Genomic DNA, 14,429 nt, shown 5'->3' on the forward strand with positions numbered 1-14,429 from the left:
GCAACATATATGATTAACTATCTCTTTTATTGCACTACCCCACTGATCTGCCTCAGTTTCACCAAAATTATATATATATTGTGGACTGCCCTCAGGGTGAAGTTTTTACTGACATCTTTGGTCCTCTGTGACCCTGTTAATCATTACAGCAATTTGTCAGGCAATTCTTGCTCTTTCCTTTCTGCCTGTTATTTTTATTTCTGTAACTCTGTAGAAATTAACTAGAAAGACTAAATGGGAATATGTTCAAATTACTGTCCAGCTCCAATACAACATTTGTCTATATGTGTGAGTACTTTGCAAGTTGTTGATGTATTTATTTTATTTTTCTTCCTTCCTTAAGCTGAGAAGTTTTAAATGGGTCCAATATCTCTGGGTTTATTAGTTAACTATGAAAAATGGCATGATAATACTGTGCCCAAACATACCGTGACCCTCTTAACATTTTAGCCAAGGCACAATTACATCCAAAGTTTTCATTTGTCTGTAGTACTTCAAATGTTAAGTTAAACAATGCTCAGACTTTGCTCTCACTATGAAATAAACCCCAAATAGTTTTTCTGGTTTTTACAAAAACTTAGTAGCACTTCACTTTTTCTTTTCTTTTACAATCAGCCCATTCAAATCATACTCCAACACAACAGGGCCGAAGCAGCCGACCTGTCACAATGAATTTGTGTTCCCTAAACAAGATTAAGTACTGTTATTTGTATTCCCATATCTCTGAGGGTAATCAACACAGGCAGTTTGGGTTGCTAATTCTCACCATTCTGACCACTAACAAAAATCTGTCACAGCAAATTGTTTGGTTTCAACACTACAAATATATGTGCCTTTTGCACATCTGCATGTGTTTTTTTTTTTTTTTTTTGGACTCATTCTCTGAACAGGACAACTGCTGGACAATCTTTGTCATGTGAGATGTGAGATGACAAAGACAGAACCATATAACATAAAGTAAGCATATTAATATATAATTTATGTAAACTGAATCTCTTAAATTCTATTGTTCAGATCAAGAAATATAAGAAGACCTAATCAGACACCTGAATGCACCAAATCTTTTCTCATGCAAAAAAACCAAACAAGAGCAGGCAGGAATATTTAGTTGTTAATCATATGCATTAAATTTTACATCATTAAATGTATGATAAAATAATGTGCTGCATGATAAAAGGTCAACACAATGTACACTCTAAGATATGAAGGCGTACATTTCCTGGTACCAGCTGTTTAAATTTGCATTCATCTTGGCTGAGCTATAAAACTCCATAATCTGCTGGACTACAGGCATTGTTGAATTATTTCAGATTCAACAATGTTTACATTGATAAATGCAAACAATTATAGGGACAAATCTAAGTAAAATCAATTTTCATCTTGCAGGTATCACATTGTTACTTTCCCCTTTGAGCCAATGAGCTGTAAATTATCATCCGTCTTAACATGTAGCTTTCGTTGACAAGCTGGTAGAGAATGTGCCAGAGACAGGGCTACACCAAAGCTTCTTGTGTTGTTAGCTCTAACTGTGATTCCTCATATGTGTCTCCTTTTTCCAAAATGATTTTATTTTTGGCTGGAAAATGTACAGACATCAAAAAACGTAAGTGGAGAAAAGACAGGGGAGCTCTCAGACATTCGTTTCTCCAACATCCTCTTTGAGACTGTCACTCTGGTGAACCCTTTACCATCACAACATTTGTGAGACTGAAAGGCAGAGAAGTACTGAAACTGAGCTTGATGTAGAGAGAGACGAGGCAAATTGAGACCTTCTTAAGCACTGCACTTTATAAGGCTGAAATCTGTCCACTGACAGCCAGCAGTTATTTTGGAAACTGCAGACTGGTTACCTGATGAGAGGGAGGGAGGTAGAGGGATGAAAGAGCAGTCCAATTAGGAAGACTGAAATGTCTGTAACAACTCCACATAGCCAGTCAGTTTTTGGAAGTCAAATGACTTTAATGCTGGTGGCTTGTAGTTCATTGGATATCCAGGATAAATCTTGTTGATTTTCTGTGTTAAAAACATATTATCGGTGACAGGTGTCAGGTTAGCGTAGCTAATTATTCAAAAGTAGAACCAAAAACTTTGTGCTATGAAGAAATTAAGCATAATCCTCCTGAGCTATTGTTAAAAAAATATCACAAAATTTGTCACTTTGACCATGAGTGCCTATGTAAAGGTCTGTGTGTTAACTGTTTTGAAAAATGTGGAGTCTTGACAACTGCATCAAAGCCATCGGGAAAGCTGTATTTCTTAGTTCAGTGATTTCGCACACACTTAACCCTACAACATAACTACAACTCTCTACAGTTTGCCTTGATTGCTGATGCAAATTTTAATGTGTGCATGGCAATTTTCTTTTTTTTAAATGTGACCAAAAACTGAAATACTGTAAATATTGGACAAACTGTTGTAAATATAAACAAAAAATAAAGTAAAAAAAAAATTTAAAAAACCTTCTGTTACAGTAAAAATAAATTCTCACTATTGATACGGTCCATACTGGTAACAGACAACAAATACATGTCATATTTTAAGGCCTGCAGACTGATTACCATCTAAAGGTTTTTGGAAAGTCAAGTGAAACATCTGCTTCAGATGTGGCTTAAACAGCAGTGGTGAAATCAGCAGCTCCATTTGGAAAAACTAGTCTATTTTATTAAATATAAACTTCGCTCTGTAGCTCAGATGGTTCTTATTCTGCAACGGCCAACAGAAAGTGGGAAGCAAATTTAGCAAGAAGTGGTAAATGTCCTGCTCTTATAATGCTACATTCAGTCATTCACTCATTCATGCAGAGATTCACTGACCTGTAGGTTAACCTACTGAAGATACACAGACAAAGTGGAAGGACGGATGGGTGCAGGGCAGATCCTGCCAATATTGCTAATAACTAGAAAAATAAATTGCTTGATAATGTAATTAATGTGACAAACATTGGCTCTAAAAAGAACTTTCCAGACTTCTTGAATTACACAATGTGACAAAGTAATATTAAGTTTGTCATTCTTAATAGCATTATTGACACATCATCACTATTCTTAATTCATTCTCCAATCTGTTTTTTTTCTTTTCCAATTATTTGTTCTTTGTTTTTCATATACAGGATTTATTTCATGCAATATTTTTATTTATTGTGACATTTCATTTATTTATTTTTTTATATTCTATATTTTTTATTTACTCACTTTCTTAAGTGAGAGTAAATTTTTCCTCTTTCTATATTCTCACATCCATTTTAAATTGATACATATGTGGCATTTGTTATCATTGTGTGATTTCTATCATGTAAATAGAGGAAGAAACGGCAACTTTGTCTTCAAGAATTGACCCAAAATAATCGGTGTGGGCATTGGTCTTAAAAAACCTGTATCGGTCAAACTCTAGTAGATAGCTTCTAATAGTTAGGACCAGGTTATTTTTGTCTGTCATAGTTGTGTGTTAGCATATGTGTGTTAACTGTTTTGCAAAAGGGTAAAGGAAATGTGTCAAACCAATAAAAAATGGTGCATACATTTCCAAGAGGTGTGTTCTGCTATGCTGAGCTAGTGATGATGACAACCAAGTGGACCCAAATTTCTGTAAGCAGGTCATAGCAATCGAGAAAAGCTGTAATCCGGATGGAGATTAAGAGAATGTGGCTCTCTAGTTTTCAGGTTTGAGGGTGATCTGGAGCTGAAAATAGAAGCATCACCCTAAATAAATAAAATGAAATGGGAAAATTATGCATGTCTAATAAAAATATGCTAGCAGTTACAGATTAACACCATGTAGACAATAATGTTCAAAATCTTTCTTTTGAAAGTTTAATTAAATATTTTTTACACACAAATACCCAGTTGGCATTTTAGGTAATCTAACTATTGTAGCAGAGCAGAGGAAGTGATGTCATTTCAACTTATTGAGATGCTGTCTCGTCGTATTCTTAAAAAAAAACAAAAAAGAAAAACAGTTCACTGACCTTTCCAATGAATGTTCAATTAACTGTGAAGTTCATGAGAAGGAAGGCTGCTCATTCATTTAAAAGACAGAAGGCAGTCCTCCAAAACGATACCATGTGTTGACAAGGATTTTAATTAATGACCCAACATTTGGAAGGAAACACAAAGTCCTCTGAACACACTAACCAAAAACAACAGCACATACATCTTCCTAAGAAAAAACAAATGTAAAATGTACAGTGGAAGGCACTTCAACAAATCACTAAAGACACTTACAAATTGAGAAAATACAACATTAAGTAAGCACAACCACATGTTAAGAAAACACAACAAAATAAAAAAGGTCTCGCTGATTGGATGGCACCACTTTTGACTTCAGAATTGGAAATTATTCCAGCATTCACCCTCTCTTTGTTTAGATAGGTAGGAAGACAGAAGCCAGGTAAAAAATAACCCCTTTTCCTACGTTTGCTTCATTCATACAGAGGGTCTGGGCTCTTGGCTATTGAGAAATTATTGCTTCCTGGAGGCGTGGAGTCTGTTGAGGTTAAAATTTTACTCAATCACTAGCGTTTGCCTGTAACATATGTAATGCGTCAGTTTGATGCCAAGAAGCTTACCAGAAATCGCCTGCGCTGTAAACAAAGATCTTCCACCGCAAAGAAAGAAGTGCCAATCTGACCGAGGCGGCTGCTAATGTTATTTCAGTATTTGGAATCATGGCCAACATGGACGGAATGACGTTCATTTCTTTTACTGCAGTTGCTAAAACTATAGGCAGACTACAATTCTGAAACGCCATAGAAAATTGACATCGTTCACAACTTCTCCTTCTGTTCGCTTACATGTCCAGACAAAAGTCGACTGGAGATAACCTGGGTCAAGGGTACAAAGCCCAGACTGGGCTGTAAGCGAGATTTTTATTTTATTTTATTTATTTTTTACTTTTTTTAGCTGACTTGCAAGTTACTGGCAATGGCCAGGTTGTTGCACCTCATGTTACTTAACTTACCATTAAGTGGTGAAATGTTGGTGTCAGCCATTTGCAATGTAAAACACAAAGGCAACTGGATGTTACTCAACACAAACAGGCAGCAAAAAGCCAGAGAACATGCAATGGAAAAGAGAAGGAAGAAATGTGATTTTCTTTTACTTTTTTATTTAAAACAAAAGAAAAAACATAACTCACTTAAATAGTACCAGATTTGTTCTACTTTTTTTATGCCTTCCATTTTAGTAGAACATGGCTGCCCACATGTTTGCACCTACATTTCAGGAAAATCATGTTGCATTTTTTATTTTGTACCTTGCCACCAAGGATTTTCTTAGGCTTCCAATGGAGTGATAGATGGCCTTTTGTGATGTAAAGAGGATGATGGATGGCTTGTAGTGGAAAAGTAGCTGCATGGCTGATAGTGAAGGGAGTGGGCTAGTGGCAGTGTAAGAACTCTCTGAATGCGGAGGCCAGGCAACAGAACTAACAGAGGAGAAAGTTAGTTGAGCACATTAACAGCCTGTCTGGTATAAAACCACCATACAACTTCATTTTAACCCACTCTGGATCCGGCAACAGGAAGAGGAGTTTCAGGAAGGAAACTGTGAGGTCACAGGGACCTTTAAACCCCAGGAATAGGACAAAACTGCCTTTTCTGCAGCAGAGCTGCATCTAGAGAGGAGAAACCCCTCTTGTATCCAAGGACAAAGTGTGCAAACTCCCTCCCCCTTCCTCTGCAGGCAGAGAGAGCCCACTTCTAAAACTCCAGGAGGTTTAGATCCAAAATATAAGTTCTCAAGATTGGTATCGACAACCCTACGCTAGCTGACACCTCTGAAAGCCAGAAGAGGAAACAGCCAATTCAGATGTCCTCCAGAGCCAACCCTGGCTTCAGAGGAATTTAGCTGGAGGACCACTGGTTATTTTTCTGGGGGTGGATAGGCTTGTTAAGCCTATTCTTGTTAACAAGCTTAAAGTAATATATTGACATTGGCTAGTCATCATTTATCTAACATTACCTGTATCCAACAGCATTACTCAACTCACTCGGTTAATTTTTAGGAAACAATTGTGGAAAGTTCTTTGTCTTTTTCTGGTTTACTGCCATGATTTTAACACACACCGGTGCAGCTCAGCACAGCATCATGTCTCCTGTGCTGCAGCACAGGTGTAAAACTAGTGTGATGAACTTAGGACTCATGTTGCGTTTAAAGGCGGCTCGGAAAAACACATCGACATATTACCAAAGGATTAAACATTTGTAATGGCTGAAAAAAGTGCGGGAGATGGAGGACACAAATATGGAAAGTGTGGGAGACTCTACTGTATCAAATCAAAACAGGAATAATAGAAAGTTATAAAATAGAAATAATAATAATAAAATTATTCCACGGGAAGCTGACTTTGTGAACAGGTAATGCTCCAAATGCCTGCCCATGCCGCCTTGCTTGTCCAGATCTGAGCAATATAACCTCGTCGATGGTGGTCCCTTGCCGTGGATGACCATTTGAGAGCTGAGAAACACAGCTTTACCATTGCTGGAAACCCACACCCTCCTGATGCAGAGCTAATAATGCCATGTTGCAAGTGTACTTGCCTTAAACACACTACAGCTGCAGACTGAACAGGAATTCAAGAGATAACTGTTTGGCTTATCTGTCTCCACCCCCACACACACTCCAGCACACGCAGAGAGAAAATGACTACCCAAGTGCATATTATTCAATACAGTGCCCAGACAAAGTAAATTGATAATGAAATGTGTCAATGAGGTATATATTTAGGACACCCGCCTCTAATGTCATGGGCTATTCTATTTACCAGTGACGTCTCTATTTAGAACTAACACATTTTCTAATTTTGTTTGACATCATCCTAAGGTGTATAACCAAGATCTGAATGTGAATGCTTAGTATTTTCCATAGCACAATCAAGTCATTATGTTACCTTCAGTTGTTATAAAAATGCAAAGGTGCACTTTGATCAACAATCTACAAATCATGATGTATGGTGTGTCTTGCATTTATTGTCAGATTTCATCTCAAAGCCAAATATCCGTAACTTTTTTTGATTCGCGTAAAAATATGAAGTGTTGAATATCTTTGTCCTAATGTCTTTTTTGCACCTCTCTGATCGCTGTTAAATAGTCTGATACCGGCATTAAAAAAACTCTTTGCAAAGTAGATTTTTTTCCCCCTGTGATTAATCTTTAATCTGTAATTAATAGCAATTAGAGAAAATAGAATCTAGATAATTAAAATGGAGAAAGGAATTCTTAACTATTAATAAAATAATCTGAACAATATTAAACATTATGAACTATTGTGGAAAAACATAGATTGTGCTAAACTGCATTGAAAACAATAAAGAAAAAGCAGTTTGATCTCTAATTTCATTTGTCGGTGTTTTGCACGTCTTTCATCCATTTATGATTTCAACACCATGTATAAATGAGGATTTAATGTCATTTGTCCTTCAAATGATTCACCATTATGTTAGTTCAGAATAGAAAGCAGTCAGTGTGGCCTGGAAAAGGATTAAAAAAACATTCTTTGCAATTGGCGTGTGCAGGGAACTGTTTTTTAAACTCGATGAAAGCTGAGAAAATTTGCTCAGTCCATGGTTTTTGACCTTTGATTGATCCCATTACATGCCATTTTGAACACAAAACTGAGTTATCAGAAATTGCATTTCTGCTGCCAAAGGTCTGAGGCAGTCAAAATGGCATGGAAGAGAAACAGACAAAAAACTTGAGCTGAAAGAGCATAAAATAACATTACAGCACAACAATGTGAATGGTAAGCTCAGCAACACCATGCTGCAAACTGTTTCTAAATCCATGGTAACTGTATACACTCGCATTCAATAACTTGAACCATTATTGAAAAACCTTTGTTCTAGTAACTCAATTCATTAAATAAAACGCAGATTAATTGCACACAATCTGATGCGTTCAAGCCTTGACGTCTTCAAATTATAATTTTCCGCTTACAGCTACTAAAAACAGGACATTTTATTTTTAGGAAAACTATAATACTACGTGAGATGCATTAAAAAAGAGTTTGAATTAGAAAAGAGAGCTTAATGAAAATATACTATTTGCTTGAAGGTAAAAGATTGGATTCAGGGTTATAGAAAAAGGCTTTCCAAAATAAAGAAATGTTCTCAACAAAAATAATCAAAATACTAGTGTGAACATCCAAAACGTTGGTCAGCAATTATAATACAGGTTTGTCTGCTGCAATGCAAATACATTTGTTCCTTTGATTATTGAGATAAGAAAACAAATCATTTTTAACTTCACCTTTGTTAAATAAAAAACATGAACAGAAATTAATATAACAATGTCTCCAGGCAAGCTATAGAAGTCTTACAGACTTGACCACAGACTTGATAAATATTGTACAAATGTAAACAGATGTGAACTGCACAAGCATAGAGGATATAAAAAACGCTTCACATCCTTGTTGAAATGTTTGGCAAAAATACTCCAAATCTGTCAGTTAGGGCATCTCTTGGGTTCAGACCTCTTCAGTCACCCAACAACTGTGGCAACACGACTCCAGAAGTGTTAGTTTCTTCTGGTAATTTCATTGGTTATTTTATTATAAATCAGATAATTATATTCGCTGTTCTAAATGCCATATCCGCAATGCAGTGTTAGTCATTAGAAGAAAAATGCAATTACAAGAATAAAATCATGATATTGTGAGCAAAATGGTTGGATGACAAAGTCTAATAAATACTAGAATAAACTCATTACCAGAATAAAGTTGTAATAATACAGGAATATATGTGTGTGTATATATATATATATATATATGTATATACAGTATATATATACTGTATATATATAAAACAGAGGTAAACTAAGTACAATATCTTGAACATACATTTTAAAATAAAAAGACACAAATCCTCACCTAACAGAATTTGACTTTAATTACATAACCTTAAATCTGACCCAAGAAGCTATTCGAAGAAAATTGTGTATCTACATTTTTTCAGTGTCTGGAGTACCAAATTATCATGCACAAGCTTACTTTTAAAACAACATTTTTGGCTGACTTAAGGGTTGCGAATCTAAATGAGCATCAGAGGATGTGTGTGCAAATCATGAGCACTCGTGCTTATGAACTCCAGTGTATGTGTGCCCATCCCTCTATCCATCAGTAATGAACAGCCAGTTAATGAAGGAGCCTTTGCTCTTTCTATTCCACCAGCCAGGAAATAATTACCTTGTGTCTGAAGCCATTCTCCATTTGCACTACATTCGATGGCTTCATTTAGCTGCCCTCGCTCTAAAAATCAAATTCGTTCACTTCCTCTCTTTTTTTCTCTCCCCTATGTCTTTTCTTGCCATTCTGATGTACCTTCATTCACCCTCTATCTCTCTTTCTGCAAGTATGATGAATTAATTTACACTATTAATTGGCAAATTATTGCATAAGGGATACGACTTAGATGGTGGTATTATAAATTCATATAATAAAGATTTTGAATGCAAACAAGATCTCCCTTGTTCTTGTATGTGTCTTATTGAATAAGGTGATTACAGTTAGGGCTGTTGTGAACAATTATTTTAGTATTTGTAATCAATTACTGTGATAACCAAGTAATCGGATTCTCCCATTCTGTACTTGCTTCTTAAAAACTGGTCCCTTGTCCCTGTCACTGAATATACACTGCTCAAAAAAAATAAAGGGAACACTTAAACAGGTGTTTAACACTTAAAGTGTTCCCTTTATTTTTTTGAGCAGTATATATATACACAAACTAAAAGAATAGAAAAAGTTCTCCAAGTTTATATTGTTTAATGCCTTTCAGTTTTTAGTGCTGGTTGTACATGTATTGCTCTTCACTTTTATATACTGGTGCCAACAAATGTGAAGAACTCTGAATATTATGAATCTCACTCATGCAGCTGAGATATGATAAAATTATTGGGCATGATCATTTAACTTTCGGTATGCTCATAATGTTAATTATTGTAAGTCTCAGTGAATTTTATTAGTCAATGAAACTATATGCATGTCCCAAAGGCATAAAAGCCTGAAGGACCTTCCCTGCTCTTGACATAAGAGGTTGAATTATTATTACTATTTTTGTCATAGTACTTGTGTTCTTATGGTCATTTTGAAACTTTACAACATTATTTTCTGTTTTATATACGCATTCGTTAACTCTGTCACTCCATGTCAACCCACTGTGTAATAGAATCCTAAAAGCCTTTACAACCAAGAACCCCATGAGCAACTTATTTGTACATCTACTTAGAGGTCACACATAACATTCACGTCAAACACAAACAGGAATTAAGTGTAATCTGATCAATTTTAAACGTGCTACAAATGAATGGTGGATGCTTAGAAAATCATTGGCTTCATTGATTTAGAAGGAAATTGTAAACTTTAAGTTAAAAAGACAAAATGAATTGGGAGGGTGGCAAGGCAGCCCTCTTTATGCCTCTCATAAAGGGCTTGTCAACTCTGTCAGCCCAGAGGAGAGAAACCAATTTTCAGACTGACACCTGGTGATATCGGGGTGCGTGTGCGTGTGTGTGCCTGTATGTGTGTGATGATAAATGTCCACACTTGTTTGCATTTTCACAACCATATACCACGAAGAACACATTATGTTCCCTTACATAGGACACATTAGCGGCAAAAGGAACACGTGTACTGCATACAACGTACAAGATAACACATGGAAAAAAAAACAACCTGATGATGAACTCATACACACAGGCACATTTAGCCAAACAAGTTGTGAATTTGAATACAAATGAGCGTCTGGATGAAAGTTGCTGCAGGCTGTCTATTAAGAAGAGTCATCACCCCGTTTCCATCAATGACATCTGGAGACACCACAGTCACTTCTCATCTAGCTCAGACACCTGAAGATACATGACGGCGCAGACAGAGGAAATGGAAGATAAACTGCAGAAAATGGAAGGAAAATAAACACACAGCCTCAATCAAAATTCTCCAGCATTGTCTTAATGAACAAAACAAAACAAAAAAAATGCACAATTTCATGTCTATTTATATCTTAGTTGCTGTATTTTTGTGCTTCCACTTTTGTACAGTTCCTTTGCTTTTTATAGCATACTAATGCCACAAGTGATGAACATTTTATTACCATATCTGTTGGCGGCAGTGGTAGATTGCTTACTTGCAGTATTTTATCTGTGTTGGGAAGGAACGGTAAAATAAAAGCTACGCTGAGGATTACACATACAAGGATCAGATTGAACCTGTAATTATACAACATAAACCAGGTTTCCCATGAGTGCTTTCAGTGTAAGACAAAGTGAAATTCCACAGAACAGAGAGTAATTTCATTGTCTTTATCATATGGCACTTTCATTGAGGCACAATAAATGGAAGGAGTATCATTTATAGTGTAGCCTGCACTCCAAGAGAAGATCAGTACTTTGTTTTGCTTGCTGATGATGCCTCACCACAGACATGGATAATGAATTGCACCTCCTTATTCCCTTGAGGATCAATTAGAAAAAAATAATTTAGCAGTCACATTGTGACAGCAAATAAACTGGACGTTTCTCATACATCAACATTGAAAATTCCAAATGCCAATGTGTTTATTGGGAAAAACTAAGGTCTGAGTGTTGTACTTATTATACAATGGCAATAACAGCAACCAGACAAATAATGAGAGTGAGATGGTGTGGGCTATCATTATACTCCATGAACAAAATTGTATTTTGTAGTTTAAAGTGATTTGGACACTTATTTATCCCTTCAGATTGTAACCCATTGTAATTACTATAATAATTAGAGAAATTGCCACAATATTTACCCATCCATATATTACTGCAAAGCCTTTATGAACTTTCCAAGGTTGCCTATCAGTCAGTCAACATTATTGTTTGAATTATATATAAATTGTTTTTCAGTTTCTATTATAAAATGTGAAGATGTTCCACTTCTGTTTATTGAAGTTTATTCATCTGAAAGATGCAAGACACAGAGTTTATGTTAATGAATCACTTCAATTACGGCAGAGTGCCAGTTGAGTGCTATTATGCTAAATTGTCCAGTATGATTCAAATGCCACAGGCTAAAAAGCAAATCCCTTCAATACCACTCACTTTTTTATTTTTGCTTTTGAGGTTTTTAATTTCAGCTTGTGAAAAGTAGCTCATCATGTTAAATCTATCCCATTTGCTGCATTACAGTTTTTCTTAGTTGTGTTGGTGCATTTCTCCAATCATTTGACATTTGCAAAACAGCAAGTGCATTTCTTAAAACAATCTGTACAAACAGCAAGACACCATGAAAAATTCAGTTTCTTTCTCACAATCCTTAGTCAGTCTCTTAAAATTAAATATCTGTGTCAATGAACAAGTCCTTGTTTTCATTGTGTACTGATAACACAGTCAAATTGATTAGTCATGTTCATAGGGGTGGACCACCCTGGCGCACCGACCACAAGGTGAAACACCGTGCGTTTCATTTGGACAGTGCATTACAGTGGCTCCACCAGAGCTTTCACAGCATCCCGGTCATTAAAAGTTGTGTGTCATTCAAATGTGTCGAATTTATAGCTCTTCTTTTTGACATTAGTGGGCTATAGACAAAGATTTGGGCATATTCACAATGAAAACACAGCTGGTGACTTGTGACTATCTCCTATAAAATGTTAACAATTTATGTTTGTGTTCATCCTCTCCTCTCGAGTGCTATTCTGTACAAGTTTTTTCCGCTTCTCTTTTATTTCAGTCAGATTTCTCATAAACTCTCTCTAGCCCAGAACCTTGTGCTCTCCCCCCCTTCCTCTGAATAATTTTCATTAGCATGATAAATCTCTTGAGCCTTCCTAAATATTATGCTCAGTTTTTAATAAGACACACACAAAAGCAGGGGCACATCCAGTATGTACCAAAACAAATCTTGGGGCTTTGGTGTTGTGTCAAGATGAAACCTTGTTTGGGAAAGGAATGAATAGGAATATTGCTTTAAAAAAAAAAAAAAAACTTCTACGGGATTTCCCAAATATCAGTACTCGGTACAAAATTAGCACATGTTATCTAAATTAATCTCCAAATTCAAAAAACAAAAATAACATGATGTTTGTCAAGAGCAAGATGTTGAGCTTTATAAAAAAAACTCTGATGTTTTTATGCATGAGCACCAAATTATTAAATATGTACCTTATTACTGAAAGCCAGTTTTACAGGGAGCCAGGCATTTTCTGTTATTTTAAACAACTTTTACAATAAATATGTCAAATAATTGCTGTCCATATCTGTTAACTAATAACCTAAATTATTCATCAGCATAATTTCACAAACTCTACATGCCTGGTATATCCTCATCAGATTTCCAGGGGACTGAAGCTGAAGACTACTGAGCTGAGGGGGGAAGACTGCAAATTAGATGCTATGAATGCCTCTTCAAAACATTTGAGTTAACTTATATTCTTAAAACTTTAGTTTGTGAAGTGCCTTTGCAAAACTATTCCTACCACTTCCTTTTTCTGTTTTGTTGCACCCAAGACACAATTTCTTTATTCTATTTTAGTAGGATCTTAAGGAAAAACTTACAAAAATTCTACTTTTTTCTATAATTAGAAATCTTAAAGTATGATAATACTTCTGTATTAACCCCCTATCAATATGTAGAGCACAGGTGTGTTGTAGGCATAGATACATGACTTTCGGTTTCGGTTTATTTAAGAAATGGAAAAAAAAACTGCAAATAACAGCAGGAATTAAGCACTTCTTGAGTTTGTTTGGAGCAGTGGTGGTTTAAAAGTCTTACAGCTGCTTGGAGGAAGAATCTGTGATAAGGATCCTTTATTCACCTAAAATGCAGTAGTCTGTGACTGAAGGAGCTGTCCAGTTCAACAACCGCCACTGGGGTAGGAGACATTGTCCAGTGGCGGAAAGCTCTCTGACTGAAAGCTGTCAGAGAGCTTTCCAAGATGGCAGCCTGGGGAGTTCATTGAGAAGTCTGTAGTGAAGTGCCTCCTATCTTCTGTCGGAGGCAGAAGATAGGTCTTCTGCCTCCGACCACTTGCACTTGGATGTAGGGTCTCCCCAGAGCTGGCCTTCCTGATGAGCTTATCTAACCACTTCTTCTCAGCTGTAGATAAGCTGAGAATTATGTTTGCTGCTCAAACATAATACATCAAAGAAAATGGCTGATGCCACTTCAGAGTCAGAGAATGTCTTAAGGAGCGCCCTCTGCACTCCAAAAGACCTCAGCCTCCTCAGCAGGTAGAGTCTGCTCTGATACTTCCTGTAAAGATCATCAGTGTTATGAATCCAGTCCAGTTTATTGTTCAGGTTCAGGTACTTATAAGTGTCCACTATCTCTATGTCTCCTGTCTGGATGTTCACCAGTGTCAGTGTGATGGGTCTGTGCATGTGGAAGTCCAGCTCCTGGATGGTGGATTTCACCACATTGATCAGAAGATTGTTCCGTTGCTGCCAGTCCACAAAGTCTTGTGTCCACTCTCTGTAC

This window comes from Xiphophorus hellerii, chromosome 18, assembly GCF_003331165.1.
Source record: "Xiphophorus hellerii strain 12219 chromosome 18, Xiphophorus_hellerii-4.1, whole genome shotgun sequence".
NCBI classification, from domain to species: Eukaryota; Metazoa; Chordata; class Actinopteri; order Cyprinodontiformes; family Poeciliidae; genus Xiphophorus; species Xiphophorus hellerii.